The sequence below is a fragment of the Sapajus apella genome, unplaced genomic scaffold, assembly GCF_009761245.1.
Source record: "Sapajus apella isolate SASKATOON/1434 unplaced genomic scaffold, GSC_monkey_1.0 scaffold38, whole genome shotgun sequence".
NCBI classification, from domain to species: domain Eukaryota; kingdom Metazoa; phylum Chordata; class Mammalia; order Primates; family Cebidae; genus Sapajus; species Sapajus apella.
In genome coordinates, this window is record NW_022436978.1 from 2,618,466 (window position 1) to 2,644,999 (window position 26,534).

Here is a 26,534-nt window from a genome sequence, read left to right on the forward strand (position 1 = left end):
CTGGGCAACACAGGGAGACCATCCATCTCTAAAAAGAAAGAAAGAAAAGAAGGAAGGATGGAAGGATGGATAGGAGGAAGGAAGGGAGGGAGGGAGAGAGGGAGGAAGGGAGGAAAAGATGAGAGGGGAGAAGAAGGGAGGGGAGGGGAGGTGAGGAGAAACACTTTTTTGAGATGGAGTATCACTCTGTCGCCCTGGCTGGAGTGTAGTGGTGCAATCTTGGCTCACTGCAACCTCTGCCACCCGCGTTCAAGTGATTCTCCTGCCTCACCCTTCCAAGTAGCTGGGAACACAGGTGTGCACCACTAAGCCAAAGTAACTTTTCTATTTTTAGTAGAGACGAAGTTTCACCATGTTGGCCAGGCTGGTCTCAAACTCCTGACCTCAGGTGATCCCCCGCCTCGGCCTCCCAAAGTGCTGGGATTACAGGTGTGAGCCACGGCGCCTGGCCCGAAGAAAACAAATTTAAAGAGGCAAGTTCTATCTTTGAGCCTCCCACCTACCCGTGACTTCTGTACCTTGGGTTAATGATGACTGGCTCTGTGCGTGTCCCTTTCTTAATTAGGAAATAGAGGTTCATTCCATCTGCCCTGGATGTTCTCAGTAGCAGCAATTTAAAAAGGTTGGTTTGTAAACCAAAAAGTTCTAACGAGTTCATCTGCCTCAACTACAAAGTGCTTACCGGGAGACCTGGTCTAGAACAGCTCCACGATTTACTAGCTATGTGACTAGGGCAGACTAATTAAACTCCGATGTTGGGCTAGAAAATGGGGACAACAGGCTGGGCATGGTGGCTCACGCCTGTAATCCCAGCACTTTGGGAGGCCAAGGCAGGCAGATCACAAGGTCAAGAGGTCAAGACCATCCTGGCCAACATGGTGAAACCTCATCTCTACTAAAATACAAAAATCAGCTGGACGTGGTGGTGCGCACCTATAGTCCCAGCTACTTGGGAGGCTGAGGCAGGAGAATTGCTTGAACTCGGGAGGTGGAGGTTGCAGCAAGCCGAGATTGCACCACTGCACTCCAGCCTGGTGCCCGGCACAGAGCGAGACTCTGTCTCAAAAAAAAAAAAAAAAAGAAAAGAAAGAAAATGGGGACAACAGTGGCCCCCACATAGGGTTACTGTGAGAGAACATGTGCGAAGTCCTTAGTGCAAGGCCCCACACTTGGGAAATGCTCAATTAACAGGCAAATCATAAGGACAACAGTCACGTTACTGCCTCCTGGAAGCAGTGCCTTCAGCATAAAAAGAGCTGTCTAAGAAGTTTTGGGCCTTGGCTGGGCACGGTGGCTCACGCCTGTAATCCCAGAACTTTGGGAGGATGAGGCAGGCAGACTGCCTGAGGTCAGAAGTTAGGGACCAGCCTGGCCACCATGGTGAAACCCCATCTCTACTAAAAATACAAAAATTAGCTGGGCATGGTGGCATGTACCTGTAATCTCAGCTACTTGGGAGACTGAGGCAGGAGAATCACTTGAACCCAGGAGAGGGAGGCTGCAGTGAGTCAAGATTGCACCACTGTACTCCAGCCTGGGTGACAAGAGCAAGACTTCATCTTAAAAAAGTAATAATAATAATAAAGTTCTGGGCCTCCCAGGATCTCACACGGGGTCTGTCAATAAGATAGAGGTCTCTCAGAACCCTGACAGCAGCAGCCCAGGCTCTAGGCCCATCCACATCAAGGAGGACTTGGAGTCTCCCTTCCAACGAACTCCCCCAATACAGTCAAATGAAAGATAGCACAATTACGTACACAATGCACAAGATGAAAAAAGATTCACAGGGAAATATATTAAAATATAAACAGTGGTTTCTTCATGCTGTAAAACTGTAGCTGGCTTTATTTCTTTACATCTTCTGTAGGTTTTTTTTTTTTCACAAGACAGCAGACATTACTTTAGAGATTTTAAAAAGTCATCTCAAAAAAGTGTTTGAATATGTTCAAACATACTATATAATGTTAAAATTTTTGAAAATCAACTTCACAGATTTTGTAAATAAAATTGCTCCCCTGGCACCCAGCAAGGTAGCCAGCTGGCATCCTTCGGTCAGTGGGAGCTCAGGCATCCTTTTCTAACTCTGGTTCCAATCTCTCAGGCTGCAAATCCCCAGCCTTCTGCCCACAGGGTAGAAAGCCCTGTGTTTCAAAGTTCATATCATTTCAAATTGATAAACTGCATCACCATCAAAGGAAGTCCAAGCTAACACATCCTTCGTGAAATTCCCCCACACTAGCAGGTTTAAGGAGAAAGCCCCTCTGCCAACACCAGGAAGCAGGGTGAAGCAGTCTGTAGGAAACAGACAAGAAACTGACGATTGGGGAAATTCATTTATAGAAACCTCAAGAGAGCACAAGTATTGGTTATTTGCAGTTCTTCCTCTGTTTCAACATTTTATTACAAACATTTTCAAGCATGCGGAAACGTTGAAATAATTATAGAGAGAATACCCATACACTCACCATCCCAATTCTATAATTAACGTTTCGCTATCCATTCCTCAATCAATCCAACAAGCCATCCTATTCTTGATGCACTTCAAAGTTGCAGGCAGCAACCTCACCCCAAACACTTCAGCCTCCACATCATTAACTAGAGTTCATTATTTATTTGCTTAGGCTTATTTTTTTTCAGGTAAAATTCACAAACAGTGAGACACAAAAAATGTACATCTACCATTCAATAAGTTTTGACAAATGATCTATGTAATACAAACCCAAATGAAAATGTAGAATATTTCCAACACCCCCAAAAAGTTCCTGCATGTCTCCTCCCTTCCATCTTCTCTGTAATGGCTGTGAAATGCATGTGTGTGCATGCGTGTGTGCGCCTGCGGGTGGGGGATGGTGGGGGGGTGGGGGTGGGGATGAGATTACTGGGACTGCTGGCATTTCTGTGCTTAACAAGCAGCAAAGTTAACAGGGAGCTCCCATCACTATGAAATTGAAAGCATCGAGTAATTCAGAGGCATCAGCATTTCTTTCTGTCTAATGATTTTTATACACAACTTAGGTACCTTATGCTCTCAAGGTAGAAAATACAGTTTCGGGCAAACTGCATTCCTTTGCTGGCACACATGCAGCTGGGGGAGCCCACCTAGCAGCAAAGCCTAAATACAACAGGGTTCAGCTGTTAGACTCATCTTTAAAGCTCCTTTAAGTAGGCTCATCACTCTGGGAAGAAGTGGTGTGCATGGCTGCTGCTAGGGGCCCGTGGGCAGTGGCCACTGGAGCAGGCCGGGCCAGGTGGGGCCTCTAGTATTAGGGATGGGGCAAATGTGGAAGTGATGGTGGTAGTGCATCCACCACTTGGCACAGCACCTACCATGCTGTGGTGAGTTGCTGGTTACCTGGGCATTTGCCTGCCTCTCCTAGTGAATTGAAAGTGCCTTCAGAGTAGGGGCCATGTCTTAATTGTGGCCTCCATAAGTGCTCAAGGAAACAAGTGTGAGTTGAATCACATTTCACGTAGCTCCCTGCACAGTCCTTTCCTCTTCCCTCCTTCCCTGGCACCCGCTTCCTTGTATGTTGGGCACACGTCTTTTCCCCCATGAGCACTTCTTATTGAGGCCCAGGGTCTTATTCATCTCTGAACACCCCCAGCCACAGACAAAGTGCACTTAGTATCCCCTCAGCAGACCTAAACACAGAGAAATGGGCTCTACGGACATCTACTGGGCACTGGCTATGACAATTCAAACGTGATGATGCGGGGGAGATTTTTCCAAAAAATGCCGAATATGAGGCAATGGCAAAATGTCAAGGTATGAATTAGGTTATTGTTTGGTAATGCTGAGGTCCACGTCCAGATTACCCATCCTAAGTCCGCCGGTGGACCTAACTCTAAGCCTTTAAAATGAGCAACAAAAGCTAGATTGTCAGGCATCAACCAACGCACACTCGATGCAGGCTGCACGTAATGTCAAAAGTGTACTCGTGAATATAACTCTGCTCACAAACATGGTGTAAAACCACTCCCAAATGCTGTGGCCTCTTTGTTTCACCCCCTGTGAAATGCTGGCTACAAAGAGCAGACGGGCACAGGGACTCAGCAGCTTAGCATGGCATGCCCACCCTTTCCACCACCCACAGCATGAACACATGAAGAGGACTTCCTGCAAGCCGTCCTTGGTGAGCTCGCCGACAAGGAAAGGTGAAATGAATCACACGTGTGTCAGTGCAATGCTGCCGGCCCAGACGGCAGAAGCAAACGCATCTTGTTAGGGTTTGGGGAACGAAATCCAGCACCCTCTCCTACCCGTTCATAAGGCGTGGATGCTCTGACAACAGCCAGGAGCCCCCTGGCCTTCCTGCCACTTTATCTCTCAACGGCAGGGCTTCCTCCCCTCTCTCTGCACCCTGCTCAGCTATACTCTCTTCTGGTTTCCTCTCTCTGAGGCCCGTGACCCTCTGCCTTCAGCTGTCCCTCACTTTCTGTTCCTGCAGCTGAGCCCTTCGGGCTGCTGACATCCTTTCTCTCCACTGTGACCACCTGGCACAGATACAAAACAAGGAAGGAAGCCACCTGTGTTCGAAACCATCGGTCACAGAGTTAGGAAGACCCCATAAGAAGCCAAGTAGGTAGGAAAAGATTTCATCCTTGGGGCTAAATAGATCTAAAAGTACTTCCTAGACAGAAAAGGTAGGGAAAGCAGCAATAAAGCGAATTTCATATTCCAGGAAATCATGTGTCTACTATCGGCCACCCTGGACTTGGGGATTTCAACCAGAGAAGGCGCTGCTGCCATCTCCTGTCTCAAACCCAAGGTCCAGAAAGGTCGTGTCACTTGCTGAAGGCTGCACAGTGGGTAGGTTTGAGAGAGGGATCTGAGCCCCAGTTCCAACTCAAAGGTCTCATTATGACTATCTGGTTGGCAATTGTGGCTATTCCTGACACAGATGCCCCCCACCCCCCATCATGATGGGAGCTCCTTCCTCACCCCACTACACACCAACTGCTCGGAGATTCAGACCCCAGACCAGCCTTGTCCCAATCTCCTACTGCCCACCCTGACCCACCTCCCCTTCTACCTTGTCCCTCACACGCATGACCATCTTTCTGCCTGGAACCTCAATCACAAGGCCTCTCCCTGATAGACGGGCAACCCGCAGCTCATCTTGCCCTTCTGTGAGGGGCCCCACAGCTGCATGCCTTCTGACTGTCCTTCAGGAAACCATTCATTCCCCCCATGAACACTTCCCTCTCACTCACGTGGAGCTAGCCCCTCTCCAGACACTGGCTATGAGGTGGGGAGCAGGGTGACTGCACCGTGGCCCTGCCCTTGTAGAAACCAGACCCTGCCACTGCTGGTGATGAGCTGCCCAATCTCATCTGCACTGTACGTGCACTAATAAGGAATACACTTGTAGGAGAAGAGAGGAAGGGATGAGCATTTTCCCCCTGCAATTAGACTTACTGCCCCTTTAACCCATTCTCCAAATTGTAGCCCAAGCGATCTTTGTATAAAACAGCTTTAATGAGGTTTAAGTAGCATACAGTAAGCTGTACCTATTTAAAGGGTGCAATTTGGTACTGAAATGGGAAAAGTTCCCTTGTCCCCCTCACAGGGTGTCTGATGGGGTGTGGCTCGCTTCCTCAGTGCCCCACTGCTCAAATCTCTAGGGGAGCGTACAGATGGGCAGGCTGTGGGGCTCTGGTCCCATGGCTGCGTCTGCAAGGACAGAGAGCGAGCTTTATCCTGGGGTTTCTTGCCTTGGTGTACCAGAAGAACTGGATCACACGTGGCTTGGAGAATGAGTGCAAGGTTTTATTGAGTGGAAGATTAGCAGATTGGGGAGCCAGAAGGGAAATGGTTTTCCCCTGGAATCAGGCCACCCGGCAGCCCAGGCTCTCCTCCGACTGCCCCAGCCAAACTCTGCCTCGTTCTGCTGGTTGATGTCCTGCCAGTGTCTGCTGGTTTGCTCCCAGCATCCTCTTGATGTCCGGCCGCTTGTATCTTCTTCCGTGGATGTGTTCCTCGCGCCGTCCAGAAGCTTCTGTCTCTGCCTTGCTAGGGTCTCGAGATTTTATAGGCCCAGGATGGGAGCATGGCAGGCCGGGGTGGTCTTGGAAAATGCAACATTTGGGTGCGAAGGCAGAAGTTCCTGTCCTCCCCAAGGTCCATGAGTCTAGAGCCCTAGCCAGGGACCATGCCCTCCTCTACCCAGCACTTCCATTCCCTGGTTCCGTCTTATCAGTATGTTGTGACGTTTCTATACACCTGTGAAATCATCACCACAATCAAGACAATGATCAAATCCGCTGCCCCAGAGATTCCCCATGTCCTCGTGCCTTTTGCAATCTCTCCCCACTTCTTCTTCCTCTCCCCAGGCAACCACTGATCTGCTTTCTGTCATCACAGATTAGCTTGTATTTTCCAGTTTATATAAATGGAATCTGGAGTATGTATTCTTCTTTATCTGGTTTCTTTCACTGAATATAAATGATTTTGAGATTCACGCATGTTGTTACATGCAGCAGGAGCCCATTCCTCTTTATTGCCATGTGGCATTCCACTGTATGGATGTATTAGTTTATCCATTTGCTTGTTGATGCACCTGAGTTGTTTCCAGTTTGAGGCTGTTACAAATAAAGACACCATCAACATTTGTGTACAAGAGTTTGTAATGGACATACATTTGCTTTTCTCTTGAATAAAGGCTTAGGAGTGAAACGGCTGGGTCTTACAGTAGCTGGATATTAACTGTTTAAGAAATTGCCAAACTGCTTTCTGAAGAAGTTCTATCATTTCACACTCCTACCAGCGGTTCATTAGAGTTCCAAATTATCCACATCTTGCCAACACTTGGCATGAATAGTCTTTTGAATGTTATTCATTCTATTGCAATAGGTTATATAGTAGCATCTCACTGTGGTTTTCATCTGCATCTCTCTAGTAACTGGGGTTGTATTGTAATAGGTTACACAGTAGCATCTCACTGTGGTTTTCATCTGCATCTCTCTAGTAACTGGGGTTGTATTGTAATAGGTTATACAGTAGCATCTCACTGTGGTTTTCATCTGCATCTCTCTAGTAACTGGGGTTGTATTGCAATATGTTATACAGTAGCATCTCACTGTGGTTTTCATCTGCATCTCTCTAGTAACTGGGGTTGTATTGCAATATGTTATACAGTAGCATCTCATCGTGGTTTTAATCTGCATCTCTCTAGTAACTGGGGTGGTATGGAAGCATCTTTCCACATGCTGATTTGCCATCCTTTTTTTCTTTAGTGAGGCATCTAAATCTTCTGCCTATTTTTTTTTCTTATTGTTATGAGAACTCCTTATACATTCTGGATACAAGTTCTTTATCATATACAGCTTCACAAAGATTTTGCTAGAGTCCTACAAACTAGCTGCTTTGGTTCCCTGAGACTCTCAGTCCTTTTCAACTCAGGGAGTCCATCAGGTTCTGCCTCTCTTCTCTCTCCCTGTGCCAAGACCTGGAAATTCTCTCAAAGGCAATAAGCTGGGGCAGTCACTGGGCTCACCTCATTTGCTTCCTATCTCTCAAGAATCACCTTCTTTGCCTGATGCCTAGTGTCTTGAAAACCTTTGGTTGATATATTCTTTTTTTTTTTTTTTTTTTTGAGATGGAGTCTTGCTCTGTCACCAGGCTGGAGTGCAGAGACACAATCTTCACTCACTGAACCTCTGCCACCCAGGTTCAAGTGATTCTCCTGCATCAGCCTCCTGAGTAGCTGGGACTACAGGTGTGTGACCCCACATGCAGCTAGTTTTTGTATTATTAGTAGAAATGGGGTTTTGGCATGTTGGCCAGGCTAGTATCGAACTCCTGACCTGAAGTGATCTGCCCACCTAGGCTTCCCAAAGTGCTGGGATTACAGGCATGAGCCAGTGCACCCAGCATTTTTTTTTTTTTTTTTGGTTGTTTTAGGCAGGAGGTTAATGCAGTCCCCAATGCTCCATCTTTAGAATGAGCTTTTATTTTTTATAAAAAAGAGATGGGTTCTCCCTATGTTGACCAAGTTGGTCTTGAACTCCTGGCTTCAAGTGATCCTCCCGTCTTAGCCTCCCAAAGTGCTGGGATTATAGGCATGAGCCACCACACCCAGTCCAGAATGGCCATTATTAAACATCACAAGTCCCAAGCACAGTGCTAGACAGTTTATATGTGTTTCTTCATTTAACAACAATCCTGTAAAACATCGTCACTTTACGCATGAAGAAAGTGAAGTTCAAAGATTAAATCTAAAGCACAAAGTCAGGCTGACCTATCTGTGTCCTTTCCAGTGCACCCAGCTGTACTTTTAAGAGGGGATAAGGGAGTACAGGGAAAGAAAAGGTCCAGGGGCTCTGCTTATCACCAGAACTTAGTATTTTCATGGTTTTTGGGGCACCAGTGAGCCCCCAAATCCTAGCTCAGTGATAGGAACATAGCTCCTCCTTGGCTGCAGCTAGGAGATGAAGGCCAGGCCCACCCCTATGCACACAGAAATGTGGCCCTTGGAACCCTGGGCATGGAGGGAGCCCAGAAGAAGCTGTTCATGTGCCCAGGTTCTCTGCTTCAGGGACACCAAAGGAGCTGGGGGAGCGCAGTGGGTTTTTGAAAGATCATTAATAGTCAATAGACCAATAGACTGAGGTGGGAATCCTTTAAAAAAAAAAAAAAAAGACATTTATCATTTTGGCTTATTTCCTTCTGGCATTTTTTCAATGAATTGACTTTTTTTTCTTTAGTAATTTTAGGTTCACAGCAAAATTGAGCAAAAGGTACAGAGAATTTCCACATATCCCCTTCCCCATACATGCACAGCCCCCCTCCCTATCAGCAGCCTCCACCAGAGTGGGACACTTGTCACAACGGAGGAACCTGCTTGGACACATCATTATCACCCAAATTCCACAGTTGATGTGACGGTTCACTCTGGCTGCTGTACATTCTACGGGTGTGGACAAGAATATGCCAGGTATCTGCCATCACAGTAGCACACAGACTGATTTCACTGCCCCAAAAATGCCCTAGGCGCCACCTGTTCATCCGTTCCTCCCCAAAACCCCTGGCAACCATTGACCCTTTTATTTTCTCCATAGTTTTGCCTTTTCCAGAATGTCATATCGTTGGAATCATATACTATGCAGCCTTTTCAGATTGGCTTCTCTCACTTACTAATATGCATTTACGGTTTCTCCATGTCTTTTCATGGCTCAATAGCTCATTTCTTCTTAGTGCTAAATAATATGCCATTGTCTGGATATACAACCATTTATTGATACAACCATCTTGCCAAGTTTTGTCCATTATGACTAAGCTTCTGTAAACACCTGTGTGCAGGTTTTTGTGTGGACATAAATTTTCAACTCATTTGGGTAAATACCAAGGACTGTGACTGGTGGATTGTACAACAAGAATAGGTTTGGTTTTGCAAGAAGCTGCCAAACTGTCTTCCAAAATGTCTATATAAGATTCTTTAAAAAAAAAAACCATAATATTCTCACAGGAAAGGGCAAAAATGAAGGACACTTTCCTGTTTTAAAAGATGTGCAGCAGGAGGCAAGGATCCACCAAGCATTACTCAAACGTTTCTCCTACCTCTCTTTTGTGGCTTACGGTTTTATACCAGGTAGGGTTAGCAGTATATGTCTCCTCGTATTGGTCAAACAAGTAAGCTTGCTGAGGGCAGGGCTCTGGTTGTATATTTTAGTAGCCCTGTGTCTTAATCCATTTTGTGCTGCTATATTGGAATACCTGAGACTGGGTAATTTATAAAGAGTAGAGATTTATTTCTTACAGTTCTAGAGGCTGGGAAGTCCAAGGATGAGGGGCCTGTATCTGCCAAGGGCCTTCTTACTGCATCATGGAAGGGTGAAAGCACAGGCAAGAGAGGGCAAGGAAGGGGGCTAAATCCATCCTTTTACCAGGAACCCACTCCAGAGATAACAGCATTAATCCATTTACAAGTGCAGAGCCTTCAGGACTAATCATCTCTCTTTTTTTTTTTAGGCGGCGTCTTGCTCCATCTCCCAGGCTGGAGTGCAGTGGTGCGATCTCACCTCACTGCAACCTCTCCCTCCCAGGTTCAAGCAATTCTCCTATCTTGGCCTCTCAAGTAGCTGGGACTACAGGCACCCGCCACCACACCTGGCTAATTTTTGTATTTTTGGTAGAGACAGGGATTCACCTTGTTAGTCAGGCTGGTCTCGAACTCCTGACCTCAGGTTATCTACCCGCCTCGGCCTCCCAAAGTGCTGGGATTACAGGTGTGAGCCACCGCCCCTGGCCCATGACTAATCACTCTTAAAGATCCCACACTCAAAACTGTTGGCTTGGGGATTCAGTTTCCAACACTTGAACTTTGTGGGGGGCACATTCAAACCCCAAAGGACCTCAGAAACAAGAAATTCTGAGTGCTTCAAACACAGTAGATGCCAAATAAGCACTGAACACATCCAAAAACCACAGTCGGGGGAAGGTGCTCTAGGTAAGTGAAGGCACAGAGACAGGAAAGGCAGAGGCACATACACAACTGCATTCAATGTTTATTTGCCATCTACTGGGTATGAGGCACTCGGCATTTCTTGTTTGTTTAGGGTCCCTATTAATGGCATCGGTGAGCTATAAATCAGGCTGACCTAACTTTGTCTGTGCACAACAGTGGTTCTCAAATGGTTTAAATGGGTAGAAACTTTTATTTTAAAAAGTTTCAATGGAACCTCAACTACATATAACACATAAAAGAGAAACCACCACTACGTTTTAGGGTGGGACAGAGCCCACTCTGCTTCCTAGACTGACCTGGTCTACTGCAGTGGTTCCACGAAGATTAATTGAAAACCATTAACACACAGCAAAACTGATCAACTGCAGATACAGCCCTGCCTGGCCTGGGCAGCATTCCACGTGAAATAAGTTACCCCAAATTGATATTAAATCATCTTCTGCACACCCAAAGCCAAAGAACAATTTGGTTTAGAGCCACAGCACCTACTCCACTCCCCCAGCAAAGGCAGTATTTATACATACACAAAAAGGAAGATAGCAAAGCACCCTTAGCAAGACAGTTAGCTAGAAGAGAATTCCTGCCTCCTTCCTGCCCACAGCCAGGCCGAGGACACAGCCACCAGGGTGATGACCAAATCAGCATCTCCTGCTGTGATGGAAAGGTTTTAAATAAAAAGGCTCCACCAGGCTAGCCAATGAATGTGACCCTGCTCCCGCCCTGTCTCACATCTCGACTTCGTTCTGTGCCACTTCCCTCTCAGGGAAGATGGGAGGCCTCACAGAGCAGTGCTCCCACCACAGCACCAGACATCATGCAACATCACAGAGCCATGAACCACCTACTGCGTGCTGAAAGAGGTTGGGGCAAGCATCAGGGCATCCAGTCAGGGTCTGTAGGGATGCTAGAAGGATCTGCCTGGAACATAATTTTATGAGTTATCCCAGGCAGAGTTTGAGCAAGGCTCTTTCTTGGCCAAAGGCCTGTGCACCTGGAAAGCTCTGGGCATCAGCAGGTTCTGAAGAGGAGCCAAGCCCTTGGGACAGAGCTAGACGAATGATCACAGCAGAAGTCTTCCCCCACCCACTCTAAAAGCTCACAAAAGATCTCCAGGGTGGCTGGTGCTGGGATCCTGACTAATACGCCTATCAGATTCCTGCTTCTCAAGTCTGGCTGTACAGAATCAATGTGTGAATGCCCAACACTACCTACAGAGATAGGGTCCCGTTTTGGAGGTAGGAGCAAGGCTCTCCAGCTGACTCTAGCGTGCAGCCAGGGATGAGAACCACAGATGTAGATGATGCAAGACCCTGAATCCTACATGGCACCCTGGGCATCCCCTTCTCTGCCATCTCTCCCACACACTCTGTAGTTCTCACATCAATGGGTAAAGCCAACACCAAGCCACAAAGGAAGCATTTAAGACCATTCTGGGCTATGGGGTCATTGCGCCAGCCTACTTTCTTCATTCCGAAGTTGCCATTGAAACACACATGGCCTCAAAACCAGTGATGGCCTTACTTCATCACAGTGGGAAAGGAAGTTTCTAATGCAATTTCCCAGTCACAGTGAGCTTGAGCTTGCCCTGCCAGACTGCCCGCAGGTGTATTTTTGCCCAAGGACACTACTATTCCCTGGCCTAAATGATTCCTAGCCTCCACTCTACAGAGGAACAAGCAGCTTAAAGTACTGCTGAGCAAGTCGTGCACCCCACCCCCAACTCCTACATGAAGCTCTCCTGCAGCCATTGCCAGGGCAGCCCCACCCTACAGCTTCTGGTTATATCCTTCTCTCTGGCCTTCCCTTTTCCTCATGAGGGTCTTCACTTCGAGTCTCTCCACACAGAGGCTGAGGAGCTGTCTCAACTCTAATACAAAACAGGAATGGCCAAGCCACATTCAGAAAGATGTTCCTTGCTAGGAGTCACATGCAAAGAGGTGATGGCACTTGTTACTAACCTGACTGACAAAGATGGAAAATAAGGATGATAACAGTGTCACTGAGGTGTAGATAAAAGGGTCCTCTCGTACACTCTTAGTGGAAGCATAAATGTGGACAACCTTTCTGGAGGGCAGTTTGGCATGATGCATTGAAAACCTTTAAAAGGCCGGGTGCAGTGGCTCATGCCTATAATCCCAGCACTTTGGGAGGCAAAGGCAGGAGGATCACCTGAGGTTGGGAGTTAGAGACCAGACTGGCCAACATGGTGAAATCCATCTCTACTAAAAATATAAAAATTAGCTGGTGCAGTGGCCATGCCTGTAGTCCCAGCTACTAGGGAGGCTGAGGCAGGAGAATCGCTTAAACCTGGGAGGCAGAGGTTGCAGTGAGCTGAGATCATGCCACTGCACTCCAGCCTGGGTGACAGAGTAAGACTCTGTCCAAAATAAATAAATAAATAAATAAACCTTTAAAATAGTTCACATTATTTGACCCCATACAGTAGCCCTCCCTTTCCTCGGTTTCAGTCAACCATGGTCAAAACACAGGTGAGTATAGAGCAGTACGATATTTTGAAAGAGAAAGACCACATTCACATAATTTTTATTATAGTATACTGCTATAATTGTCGTTCATCTCTTACTGTGCCTAATTTGTAAATCAAACTTTATCACAGGTCTGTGTGCATAGGAAAAGTCATAGTGTGTATAGGGTTCAGTACTACCCACCGTTTGAGGCATCCACGGTAAGTCTTAGACCAGATCCTCCACACGAGGAGAAACTACTGTAATTTAACAGAATTTTTCCTAAGAAAAAAAAAATTAAAAATTCTCCCCAAAATAGATGTGCACAGAGACAGCAAGCAGATTCCTGGTTGCCGAGGGCTGGAGGAGAGGGGAGCAGGGAGCGACAGCTAGTGGGAGTCGGGTTTCTTTTCTGGGATAATAAAAATGTTCTAAAATTAGATAGTGGTGATAGTTGCACAACTCTGTCAATATACTAAAAACCACTGAGTTGCACAATTTCTCTTTTTATTTTGAGAAGGCGTCTCGCTCTGTCGCCAGGCTGGAGTGCAGTGGCGTGATCTCGGCTCTGCAACTTCCGACTCCCTGGTTCAAGCGATTCTCCTGCCTCACCCTCCCAAGTAGCCTGGATTACAGGCACACGCCACCACACCCCGCTCGTTTTTGTATTTTTAGTAGAGACAGGGTTTTACCATATTGGGCGGGATGGTCTCGATCTCCTGACCTCATGATCCACCCACCTTGGTCTCCCAGAGTATGGAATTACAAGTGTGAGCCACCGCACCTGGCCTAAACTGCACAATTTCAAATGACGGATTTATGGTAATATGAAGTATACCTGTTATTAAATGCTGTTTAAAAAAGAATGTGCAAGGGTACTCAGCAAAATATCAAACACTTAAATATGAAAAATGGAAAGCATAAATATCCAATGCAGAGGTAAAGTTAAGTAAATACTACACAACTTTTAAAAATCATATTCTACAGGAGCACTGCCTAATAGAAATGTTTCTATAATGATGAAAATGTTGGCCACGTACAGTGGCTCACACCTATAATCTCTACACTTTGGGAAGTCAAGGTAGGAGGATCTTTTGAGCCTAAGAGTTCAAGACCAGCCTGGCAACAGAGTAAGACACCTGTCTCTACAAAAAATAAAAAAGATTTTAAAAATTAGCCAGGTATGGTGGTACATGCGTGTAGACCCAGCTACTTGGGAGGCTGAAGTGGAAGGATTGCTTGAGCCTGGGAGTTCATGGCTGCAGTGAGCCACGGTCGTTCCACTGCAGGCCAGCCTGGCAACAGAGCAAGACCCTGTCAAGAAAGAAAAGAAAGAAGAAAATGCTCTATTCTGCGGTGGCCAACATGATAGCTCCATTGGCTGCTGAGCATTTCAACTGTGGTTAGCGCAACAAAGTGAATTGTACATTTTATTTAATTTTAATGAATTAAAATTTTAAATAGTCACATGTTCTTTCTTCTTGTTTTGTTTACTTGTTTTCTGAGACAGTGTCTTGCTCTGTCACCTAGGCTGGAGTGCAGTGGTGCAATCATGGCAGCCTTGACTTCCCAAGCTCAAGCGATCCTCACACTCTGGATGCCAGAGTAGCTGGTACTACACGTGCACACCACCGCTAGCTGGTTTTTTCTATTTTTTGTAGAGACAGGGTCTTGCTATGTTGCCCAGGCTGGTCTCAACTCCTGGACTCAAGTGATTCTCCCTCTTCAGCCTCCCAAAATGCTGGGATTACGGGTATGAGCCACTGCACCCAGCCTCACATGTTCTAGAGTATTATTTTATGATATAAAATGTCCATAATACGATGTTAAATGAGAAAAAAGAGAAGTGACCACCATACAGTATGTGCCACACTGTTCTCTATTTTATTTTGTTTTTTAAGTAAATACATGAAGACACAGCCGTAAGGATGGACACTAGTTATTACCCATGGTTACTGCCGAGAACTTTAGGTCACAAATAATTTTAATTTTCTTCTGCATTTTATGACTATTTTATAATGAAGATATAGTACCTTCATAGTCAGAAACAATTTTTTACATTTAAAGAATGTATTTAAAACATATATTTATATTTACGCCAGGTGCAATGGCTCACGCCTATAATCCTAGTACTTTGGGAGGCCAAGGCAGGTGGATCACCTGATGTCAGGAGTTTGAGACCAGCCTGGCAAACACGGTGAAACCTCTTCTCTACTAAAACTACAAAAATTAGCTGGGCCTAGTGGCGCACGCTTGTAATCCCAGCTACTCAGGAGGCTGAGGCAGGGAATCACTTGAACCCAGGAAGCGGAGGTTGCAGATCCGACCTCAGGCAACATTGTAGCTTCTTCACCTACCAAATGGCTTGTGACAATAAATGTATCTCACAGGGTAGCCGTGAAGATTAAGTGAGATCATGTAAGCGCCTACCCCTGCTCCTGGTACGGAGGTGTCCCATAAAAGTTCATTTCCTTCCCTCCCTTTCCAGGAAAGGTATTTTCCTCTTTAGTTTCCTTCCAGGCCTTAGGACAGTGAAGTCATAAAAAGATAAAACCACTCTCCTCACAGACACCCACATTCCACACACTGCACTTCACAAAACCTCCTGAGTTCTTCCCCAGGCCCTGCCAGGCTCTCCGGACTGAGCTCTCTCCTTCCCTGCCCCACACCCCTCTCCGCTCCTCCACTGGGTAATGACCACTGTATTGTAACTGTCCCCAAAGGGCAGCAGGGCCCTTGAGGACTCAGCCACCCTTTTGACCTGAGCAGGTGCCAAGCCCACAGCAGGTGCTCAGTAAACATCTACCAAGTGAGTGAAGGAATGAATCAATGACGCATGCAATCTGCCCTTAGCTTCTCTCCTTCTTGCAGCTCCCTGCTCCCATCTTCCCACTCAGCACGCTTTCAACTGCCCTCCTGGCTCCCTCCAGCCACGGAAAACACACTCCAGCAGGTGGCTGAACGTGTCCACGTGGGGCAGAGATGAATGCAGTGGCAAGAAAGGCTCGGAGGTCAGTGACCTTAGGCAGTGAGCTGCCCCACCACAGCCACAGCTGGCCCCACAGAACCAGAAAGGAACCAGAATGAAAATCCTTTCATTTTTCCAGAAAAAAACAAAATGTTAAATTTTCCTTAGAAGTAACACAAAGTAGATTTTAGAGGTGCTCTGAATCTGCATTCACCAAAGAGAAAGGAGGAAGGGCGTGCCAAAGAAGGAAAAGAGGCAGAGTGAAAATTGTTTGTGGAGCCTGTTAAAGCTGCAGGGAGGTTTTGCATTCTCTCCAGTTTCCCAACCAACAGCCCTCCCCCTCCTCCTGCTCCCCAGCGAGTCAGAGACAGGAGGCTTGGCTGCTGCCAGCCAGGTGAGGGACAGCCTCCAGCAGGGTCCACCTACCCACGCCTGTCTCCTTAGAACAAACACAAAGTCTCACAGGCACACTTTGTTCAGTTCTGCAGCTTACCAGGTGAGTGACCTTGTGGCTCTCTGCTTTAGTTTTCCCATCTTCAAAACAGAAGAGAAAATTAGTGGGCACTTGGCAGGGCTGCTGGGAGGAGGAGAGATGGAGCAGGTAGGCACCTGGCACAACTGTGCCTGACAGGCGGTCGTGAGCATGGTGTGGGAGGAATGGGGGGACACTGGGCAGAGTTCATTCGATAAAATGGAGAGTGTAACATCGGCTCTGTGCCTGCCTGGGAGTGTAATGCAGGGCAAACCATCAGGGCCCTTTCTTAGAAAAGACAAAAACATTGCTTTTTAAGACTATCTTGGCCAGCCATGGTGGCTCACACCTGTAATCCCAGCCCTTTGGGAGGCCAAGGTGGCTGGATCACCTGAGGTCAGGAGTTTGAGACTAGCCTGGACAACATGGTGAAACCCGATCTCTACTAAAAGTGCAAACAAATAAATAAATGAGCCAGGTATGGTGGCACATGCCTGTAGTCTTAGCTACTTGGGAGGCTGAGGCAGGAGAATCACTTGAACCGGGAGGCGGAGGTTGCAGTGAGCTCAGATCACGCCACTGCCCTCCAGCCTGGGCGACCGAGCGAGACTCTGTCTCATTGCAAATCTGTAGAGTAAGTGACATTGCTACCTGCAACACACACACAGGCATGATTTTCTTGTCAATCTTGAAGAACCAAGACATCTTTCAGGGAGGGGCCTGAACAACCACCCTGTGCTTGTGCTGTGGAAAGAAACTGGAAGAGTGATGGGCTCACAGCCGAGAGGGGACCCAGGTGCAGCACCACAGCAGGGACTGGGGGTGGGGATGGGGAAGGCAGGACCTCCAAGGCTACTTTCAGGGCTTTGGCTCCAATTCTGTGGGTAAGGAAGAAGGGGTCGGGGGCATGAAGGATTATTTCCAAGCCCAGGAGGGATGTGACCCGGTTTTGTTTTTACAGGATCCATCTGCCTGCTGACTCGGTCAGATCTTTAGGAAGACCGCTGGCTGGAGAAGAAAAACCTTCTAACAATCACAACTCAGTGATACTTTTCCAGCTGTCCCTCGAGAGAGTGAGAGAGCAAGGAACAGAGGTTTGTCAGGAAGATGCTGGCAAGAGATCCTTGTTGGGGGCAGGAGGAAGGGGGCCCAGTTGTAAATTCTGATTCCAAAATGACTCGTATCAAAATAGAACCTGGCCGTCTCTGAGAAACTGAGGCGACACAAGTCTCCCAGAAAGTTTCTTAAACCAAAGGGAAACAGCATTGCCAACAAGTAGCAGAAAGGGAAAATGTTTCATTTGCTGGCTTCTGAACTGTTTTAATTCAGGCTGGCAGAGATGCTGCCCCAAAATATGCCACTTTGACATAGGATTACATCGAGCTAAAGACACTTGAAAAACAGCAGATGCAAGGACATTTTCATCTTCAGAGGTGAAAGCTGCCATGTAAAAGGTGTCCCTCCCTATGGGCATAAAGTGTGGAATGATAGACATCGGAGGCTTAGAAAGGAAGAGGAGGAAGGTGAGCAATGGAGCGAGGGATGAGAAATTACTTTTTTTTTTTTTTTTTTGAGACAAGGTGTCAACCTATCCAGGTTGGAGTGCACTGGTGTGACCATGGTTCACTGCAGCCTCAACTTTCCAGGCTAGGCAATCCTCCCACACCTCAGCCTCCCAAGTAGCTGGGACCACAGGCATACACCACCTTGCCCGGCTAATTTTTCATATTTTTAGTAGAGATGGGGTTTTGTCATGTTGCCCAGGCAGCCTCAACTTCCCGGGCTCAAGCAATCCCCACTCTCCTCAGCCTCCCAAAGTGCTGGGTTTACTGCCCAGCCAGAAATTACTTAGTGGGTACAATTTACACTATTCAGGTGATGGTTACACTAAAGGGCTAGATTTCACCACTAGGCAATAAATACATGTAACAGAAATGCACTTGTACACCTTAAATCCATGCAAAGAAAAAATAAAATAAAAGGTACCCTCACTCGAGAAAATTCTGTGCAAACAGACTGGTTAAAATAAGGCATACTTTCCTTTAGCCTCCCCACATTATTTGGTCACTTTCCCACAAATGCCTCTCTTTGTTCAACCTCATATAAAACACGTAAGTTTTGCCACTGCTTTGGGTCTTCATTTGCTTATGAGGGCTCCCGTGTCACAGAGAACTTTTATTAAATTTGTATGTTATTCTATTTATCTACGTTAATTTCGTTTTCAGGCCCCACCAGGACCCCAAGAGGGAAGAGGGAGAGTTTGACTCTCCGACATCCTCTACTGGCCCAACTTTCACTAAAGACTCCAAATCTATGACAAAGTTAATTTTAATTCACTCAAATTATTTAAAATTAAATATCTATGTATTAAAAAAAAAAAAAAAAGTCTGTCCTAACAATGATTATCCCTACAGTAGGATAATGGGGGACTTTTCCAATTTTTTTTTCTATACTTTCTGACTTTTCTACAGTTAGCTTATTTAAGGTTTAAAAAATGGCAAAAAAACACAGAATTTTTTTTTTTTTTTTTTTTTTTTTTTTTCTGAGACAGGGCCTCATTCTGTTGCCCAGACTGGAATGCAGTGGTGTGATCATGGCTCACTGCAGCTTCGACCTCCTGGGCTCACATGAGCCTCCCACCTCAGCCTCCCCAGTACCTGGGATTATAGGCACACACCACCACGGCCGGCTCATTTTTATATTTTTTGTAAAGACAAGGTTTCATCATGTCGCCCAGGCTAGTCTTGAACCCCTGAGCTCAAGCAATCTGCCTGCCTCGGCTCCCAAAGTGCTGTGATTACAAAGTATGTGAGCCACACTACCCAGTCAGAAGATTTCTGTACAAGAGAAAACTGGCATTAAAAAAAAAGTTTTTTAAATCAAACTCTTAGGAGACCAAAGAAGGAAAGTAGAAAGAGACCAAAGAAAGATAGTGATGGGCTCACAGTCCATCAAGAAAGAAATAAAATATCTTGTGAAGATAATATTTTAACAGAAGAAATTGGGAGGGTATCAGCCAAGCGTTGCCAGCTCAGAGAACAGGTGGCTTAGAAAACAACAAGTAAAGCAGGGGCCCCAGGAAATCCTAAAAACAGCTTGAGAATCAGAGGAACTTTCACACTGCTGTGGGAACACTAAGTGGCACAGTCACTTTGGAACAGTTTTTGGCAGTTGCTAAAAAAGTTATACATACACCTACTATGTGATCCAGCAATTCTACTCCTAGGTGTTTACTCAAGAGAAATGAAAGATTTGTACATACAAGGTGTAGTGGCTCACACCTATAATTCCAACACTTCAGGAGGCCAAGGCAGGGGAATCACTTGGAGCCAGGAGTTCAAAACCAGCCTGGATAACATAGCGAGATCCCATATTTACAAAAGAAAAAAACAAACAACAAAAAACCCAGAAGACTTATACACAACCACAGCAGACTTATTTGTAATAGCCAAAAATGGAAAAAAAAAAAAAAAAAAAACCCTCAGTAGGGAAATGGAAAAACAAACTGTGGTATATCCATAAATTGAATATTACTCAGCAGTAAAACAGAAAAGCACAATTGATAATGCAACAGCATAGCTGACTTTCACAGATATGATCTGAGTGAAATAAGCCAGACGAAAGAGTACTATAGCTGATTCTCATTATTTGCAGTAGTTACATTCTCTAAAATTTCCAAGAATACTGAATCAGTCAATACTGAACTACTGCTTCTAGCAGAAACATAACGTTACGTTTCTGAAAACTTCTGACCACGACATTTTCATCAACTGATTAATATATGACCTTGTTTCATGTGTTTCTGTTTAGAGACACCTTCCTTAGTCTATACTGTTGATTCATTAACATCGAACCCTCAGCCAACAGCCCTGCAACTCATGCCTGAACCAAGCTTCTCTAACACATATTCTCGTGCTCTTATAAACACTAGAAAGCACTCCAGCACTACGCTTGGGGGCCATCTGAAACAGCAAAATCACCAACAAAAACCACAAAAATGCAAAAACCATGGTACTAAATAGACCATGAAAAGGACACCTGTTTATGGTAGGAGCTGAAACAAGAAGGCAGGGCGTTGCCTTGTTCGACTTCAGCCAGGAAGACAGGTGTCAGGGGACTCAGATTTTTCACCACTCTGTTACACCTGTGAATGATCAAAAACGTGCTATGAGTATTAATTTTGGGATTACAAATAAATTTTAGCAAGAAAGCAGCTTTGCAAATACAGAATCTGTGAATAATGAGGATCAACTATATATAAATACAAAATGAATTCATTTATATTACATCTTAGGATGGGCAAAACTAATAAATGATTAAAAAAAAAATCATGGTTGCCTGGAGGTGGGCACTAACTGGAAAGAAGCATGACGGAACTTTCTGGGGATGGAACTGTTCTGTATCTTGATAGTAATGTGGGTTACACAGGTGCGGGCATCTGTCAACACTCAAAGCATTCTGAGAATACTTTCTAGACACTCCTCCTATCAAGAAGTAAGAGTGTGGGATGGCTTGTGACTGCTTACAGTAATAGAGCACAGCAGAATGATACTAATTGACTTCCATGGCTGGGTGAGAAAAAACCAGGCACTGGCAGGCACGGAGCCTGAGTATCCAATGCAGACATCAAAGAGCCTGCAAACAGCCAGGCACAGTGTCTCATGCCTGTCATCCCAGCACTCTGGGAGGCTGAGGTGGGAGGATCACTTGAGACCAGCCCAGGCAACACAGGGAAACCCTGCCTTTACAAACATGAAAAGATTAGCCAGGCATGGTGGTGCACATCTGTGGTCCCAGTTATTTGGGGGACTGGGGTGGGAGGATTGCTTGAGCCCAGGAGGCCAAGGCTACAGTGAGCTAAGATGGTGCCAGTGCCCTCCAACTGGGGTACAGAGTGAGAATCTGTCTTTAAAAAAGAGACACACAGAGAGACGGAGCTTGCAAACCATGACAGAGCCAGGCCGAAACCGTGCTGCTTCCTCAACACCACCTCCTTTCTCCCTCCCCGCCCTCCTCACTGCCGCCACCAACTTCACTTCCTCTGCTCTCTGGCTATAAATCTGGGCAGAGATGCCTCTCCCCACACCCCACACGCCCACCACCAGGCATGGGCAACCCAGAGAGGTGGCAGCTGTGGACTGTCGACAGAGGAGGGGCTGCCAGCCCTAGTCCATTCATGGCTTCTAACTGACCTCTGTGGCCGGCCAACAAAGGGCCTCTGTCTAAGCCCTGCCACCTGTGGGCAAAGCCTCAGTGATGTCAGGACAAGCCTCGGACAAACAGGCCTTTGCAAGCTGCCTGGAAAGCCACCTCCCAGCCTGCCCTTACAATGGCCGCAGGCCCACTGGGAGGCCCATACCCAGGCAAGGGCTCCAGAGCCTAGACAGAGGAACAGGACACAGGCAGCCCAGTAGCCTGTGGCCCCTGATGAGCCAAATCCCAAACAGCTTTCCTCCTACCTCTTGGGACAGGAAACACCATCACACATTTCTCTACCTCCCTCGAGGGGATGGGCTATCTCTTTGGCTCTCTGCCTATATTTGCTAAACTCAGTATGTTTTTAAGATGCCAGAAAACCGGCTCAGCTGCAATGCCCACCTGCTCCATCACGCCCTGTGCAGACAGCAGCTTCAGAACCAGAGCCCTCTTCCCCTCTGGGAATGGATTTGTTCTAAGGCTGTGTAGGAGCAGCCTGCCAGGCATTTGGCCTCAGTGGGCTCACTTGGTGGCTGGCAATCACAAATCAGCCTCCCTTGAACAAATTATGATCTTTTGGTTTAAGCACCTGTGGTTCTGAACAACTCGATTGGGCCTGGCTTTCAGATGGGCCAAGGTAAAGACGCTTCCCTGCTTTTAAGAAAATGACAAAAGCAAGACAGTATATACAGCAAACCACCATGTGTCACAGCCTGTTCTAAGTGCTTTGGAAGGCACAGCCCTGCCCAACAGAAAAATATGCAAGCTACGTGCGATTTTACATTTTCAAGTAAGGAAGTAAAACACTTAGGAAGTAAAAATAGATGAAACTAATTTTAATAATGTTTTACTTAGGCCGATATATTCAAAAGTCTTGTTTCAACATAGACTCAATATAAAGATATTAATGAGCCACTTTTTCCATATCAAGTCTTCAAAATCCAGATGCGCTTCAAAAGCACATCTCAATTTAGAAAAGCCACCTTTTGAAGTGCTTCACAGCTGCACCTGCCTAGTCTCCCATGCTGGATAATTCAGACCAGACAGTAGCTAATTCAGTCCTCACAACCATAGGCACATTTTACTGATGGGGAAACTGAGGCACGGGGATGTTGAGCAGGCTGTCCAAGGTCTCACAGCTGTTGGCAGAGCTGGGGGTTGGGGGAGGAGGCAGATCCAAAGCTCATGTGCTTATGAGGCTTTTCATTCCCACTAATAGCTCCTCAAATCCTGGTTTGGTGTAAGATGAATGTCTTCTCAGATGACACCACGCATGCCTGCCAGCATCTCTCCCTGCTCCCTGCTAAACCTGCCCAGGCCTTTGGTGAGTTGGCCCCTGGAACTCTGTAAGTTTCTACCCAGACAAAACACGGTATCCTAACCCTTTCTGGCCCCTCCAGCCCTCAGCTACCAAAGGCACCTCCTACTCACCTGTGGGCATTCATCTGAGTAACTCTGGTCAGGGTGAGGGATGCGAACAGTAGCCCCGTGCCCCTGCCTCCCTAGCATGTGAGTGTGGGGTATGGATTGATGCCAGAGTGTGCGTCCCAGCTCAAAGCACTGACACTCAGGAGGAGGTCAGGGAATATCTGCTCCCCACTTCTGGCCCGAGTATTCACATATTCATTCAAGAAGTCTTTTTTCTTTTTCCTTGAGACGGAATCTTGTTCTGTCGTCCAGGCTGGAGTGCAGTGGCATGATCTCGGCTCAGTGCAACCTCTGCCTCCTGGGTTCAAGCGATTCTCCTGCCTCAGCCTCCCAAGTAGCTGGGATTACAGGCATGCGCCACCAAGCCCAGCTAATTTTTGTATTTTTAGTACAGGCAGTATTCCACCATGTTGGCCAGGCTGGTCTCAAACTCCTGGCCTCAGATGGTCCACCCACCTCAGCCTCCCAAAGTGCTGGGATTACAGGCGTGAGCCACCACGCCGGACTTTTTTTTTTTTTTTTTTTTAAAGACAGGGTCTCATTCTGTCACCCAGGCCGGAGTCCAGTGACACAGGCACAGCTCAATGCAGCCTCAACCTCCTGGGCTCAAGTGCCTCAGCCTCCCACGTACTTGAGACCACAGGTGCATGTCCCCATGCCTCCCTAGCTTTTTTATCTTTTGTAGAGATGGGGGTCTCACTTTGTTGCCCAGACTGATCTCGAACTCCTAGGCTCAAGTGATCTTCCTGCCTCAGCCTCTCACGTAGCTAATATCACAGGTGTATGCCACCATGCCCCACTAACTTTTTCATTTTTTGTAGAGACAAGGGTCTCCCTTTGTTCCCAGGCTGGTCGCAAACTTCTGGGCTCAATCTACCCACCTTGGCCTCCCAAGGTGCTGGGATTACAGGTGTGAGCCACCATGCCTGGACATTCAAGAAGTTTTTATTGGGCACCTGCTGTATTCCAGGCACGTCCTTGGGCCCTGAGGATAAAACAGTGAACAAAATAGACAAAAACTACACTCCCATGGAGCTCAGATACAGCAGGAGGAGCCAAGCAATACCTGTGTGTGACAAAAGGAAGCCCTGCTAGTCCTAATTCAGTCTCTTGCCCATAGTAGGGGCTCAGTAATAGCCGCTGAATGAATGAGTTATCCTGGCTCAGAACTATTTTTTCTGGATGTGGTGATGCAAAGACAGGTCTGGGGCAGGAGCAAGCGAGGGCTGTGGAGCCCAGCAGAAAAGCCAGTGACCCACTTGGGGTTCATGTCCACAACTCCAGCTTCAGGAATCTGCAGCTCCATCCACCAAGAAAACCAAGGAACCACCCAGAGCCAGGCGCGGTGGCATACGCCTGTATCCCAGCTACCTGGGAGGATGAGGCAATAGGACTGTTTGAGCCCTGGAGCTTAAGGTGGTAGTGTACTATGATCATTGCCTATGAATTAAAAAAAAAAAGCAGAAAACATCAAGAGATTCACCCAGGTTATGTGCTAACCGACTGAAATTCCCTTAACCTCAAAATGTAGTCAAGTCTCAAGTTTAACCCAAGGGACAGGGCTTCTCCAAGTTTACTGAATCTGGAGGTCCAGCACTTCCAACACTAACTTCCACTCCACGCTTGGCCCTCCTCCCACAAACAATGTCACCCAAGTCCTCACCACATAAGCTCTCCCTTCAAAACGCTAACAAGTAATCAAGGCTTGATGAAAACCGGCACAGGCCATCACAGCTACGACCAGGCACAAGTTACGCAGAAAATACGCATGTAGCATGCACTGTTTCTGAGTCACGACTGCTGAGCAAACGGTGGCACTGTCATCAAAATATTTCCCTTTTTTATTCTGATTGGGTAATATTATAAATATGTACATGATTCAGTCATTCAACAAATATCTCATGAGTAAATTCTACAGACCAGGTCTTGTGCTTTCTATTTTGAATCTTATCGCTAATTCAGTGTTTGGTTTTATTTCTTCATTCTTCTTATTTCTTCTTCTTTTTGAGACCGAGTCTCACTCTGTCACCCAGGCTAGAGTGCAGTGGCACGATCTCAGCTCACTGCAACCTCTGCCGCCCGGGTTCAAGCAATTCTCCTGCCTCAGCCTCCCGAGTAGCAGGGGTTACAGGCACCCACCATCACACCTGGCTAATTTTTGTATTTTTAGTACAGACAGGGTTTTACTATGTTGGCCAAGCTGGTCTTGAACTCTTGACCTCAAGTGATCATCCACCTCGGCTTCCAAAAGTGTGGGATTATAGGCCTGAGCCACCATGCCCGGCCTCATTCTCCTTACTAGACAGGGTCTCACTTGCTTCTGAACAAAGATTATCACTGTGTATGTGGGGGTTTGTTTTTTGGTTTTTTTGAGATGGGGTCTCACCCTGTTGCCAGGCTGGAGTGCAGTGGCACGATCTCTACTCACTGCAACCTCCACCTCCGGGTTCCAGCGATTCTCCTGCCTCAGCCTCCTGAGTAGCTAGGATTACAGGTGCCCGCCACATGCCCGGCTAATTTTTTTGTGTTTTTCGTAGAGACAGGGTTTCACTATGTTGGCCAGTCTAGTCTTGAACTCCTGACCTCCTGATCTGCCCACCTCGGCCTCCCAAAGTGCTGGGATTACAGGCGTGAGCCACCGCGCCCGGCCATGTGCACGTGTTTTTTACACCTTCCCCATCTCAGGCTTCTCCACTCTGTCAAGAGGCTTCTCTGCAAGCAAATGAGGGAAAGCTTCCAAGTTCAACCAATGTACATGCCCGTGACACCCCTGCCCACACACACTCGGTGTCTGAAGCACGTTCTCCCTCAAACCACCGTCACCCTCAGAGCCAAGAGTCTTCTCCCAGCCAACAGCCCTGAATCTAAAACTGGCTCTGAAGCTCAAAGCAAGGGAAAGGAAACAGAATTATAAGCAGCACAGGACCTCCAGTCCCCATAAGATGAGGAAACGGAGGGCAGAAAAGTGAAGCAGAAAAGTCAAGCTTAGAGCCAGAAAGCAGCACAATCAGGCCTGCAATGGTATCCGCATTTATTATAAAGATAACTGTCAGCAAATGCCCTGGAACCCAGCCATGGCCAGCAGCTGAGCGGCCCTCCAATCCATCTCTTTCTAAATTTACTACCTTACTGCATCATCAGGAAGGAATGCAAACTGAGGTAGGGGGAGGGGAATAGGCGACATTTTGGCAGATGCGAAACCTCAGGGCCAGCCCTGACCATCACCAGCAAACACAGCCACGACTTGGTTCCACCCTGCTGAAAGGAAATCCATCAACCTGGCTGATAGGGAGGTGCAGGGGAACAGGGAAGCTGCTGTTATTGTCAGAGGCAGCTTTGGGCAACAAAAAGCAAGTCTGCTCCTGCCTTACCGCCTGAAATGACCGGCACACGCCAGCCAGCCCAGGCCTGCTGGAATATGTGCTCACCCCCTGACTCGGGGCCTGCCCGCTAAGAGGGGTGCCTTACCCACTATGTCCTCTAAATACCTCAGTCACTATCCTTCCAGAACTAGCTGCAGGGTGGACTCATGCTAAATG

At 46.9% G+C, this 26,534-nt stretch overlaps 1 protein-coding gene across 1 annotated transcript in view; it reads right to left on the reverse strand.

Moving 5' to 3' along the window:
- LIMD1 (LIM domains containing 1) overlaps window positions 1–26,534 on the reverse strand; it is an 80,721-nt gene that overhangs the window by 40,915 nt on the left and 13,272 nt on the right. The window lies entirely within an intron of this gene.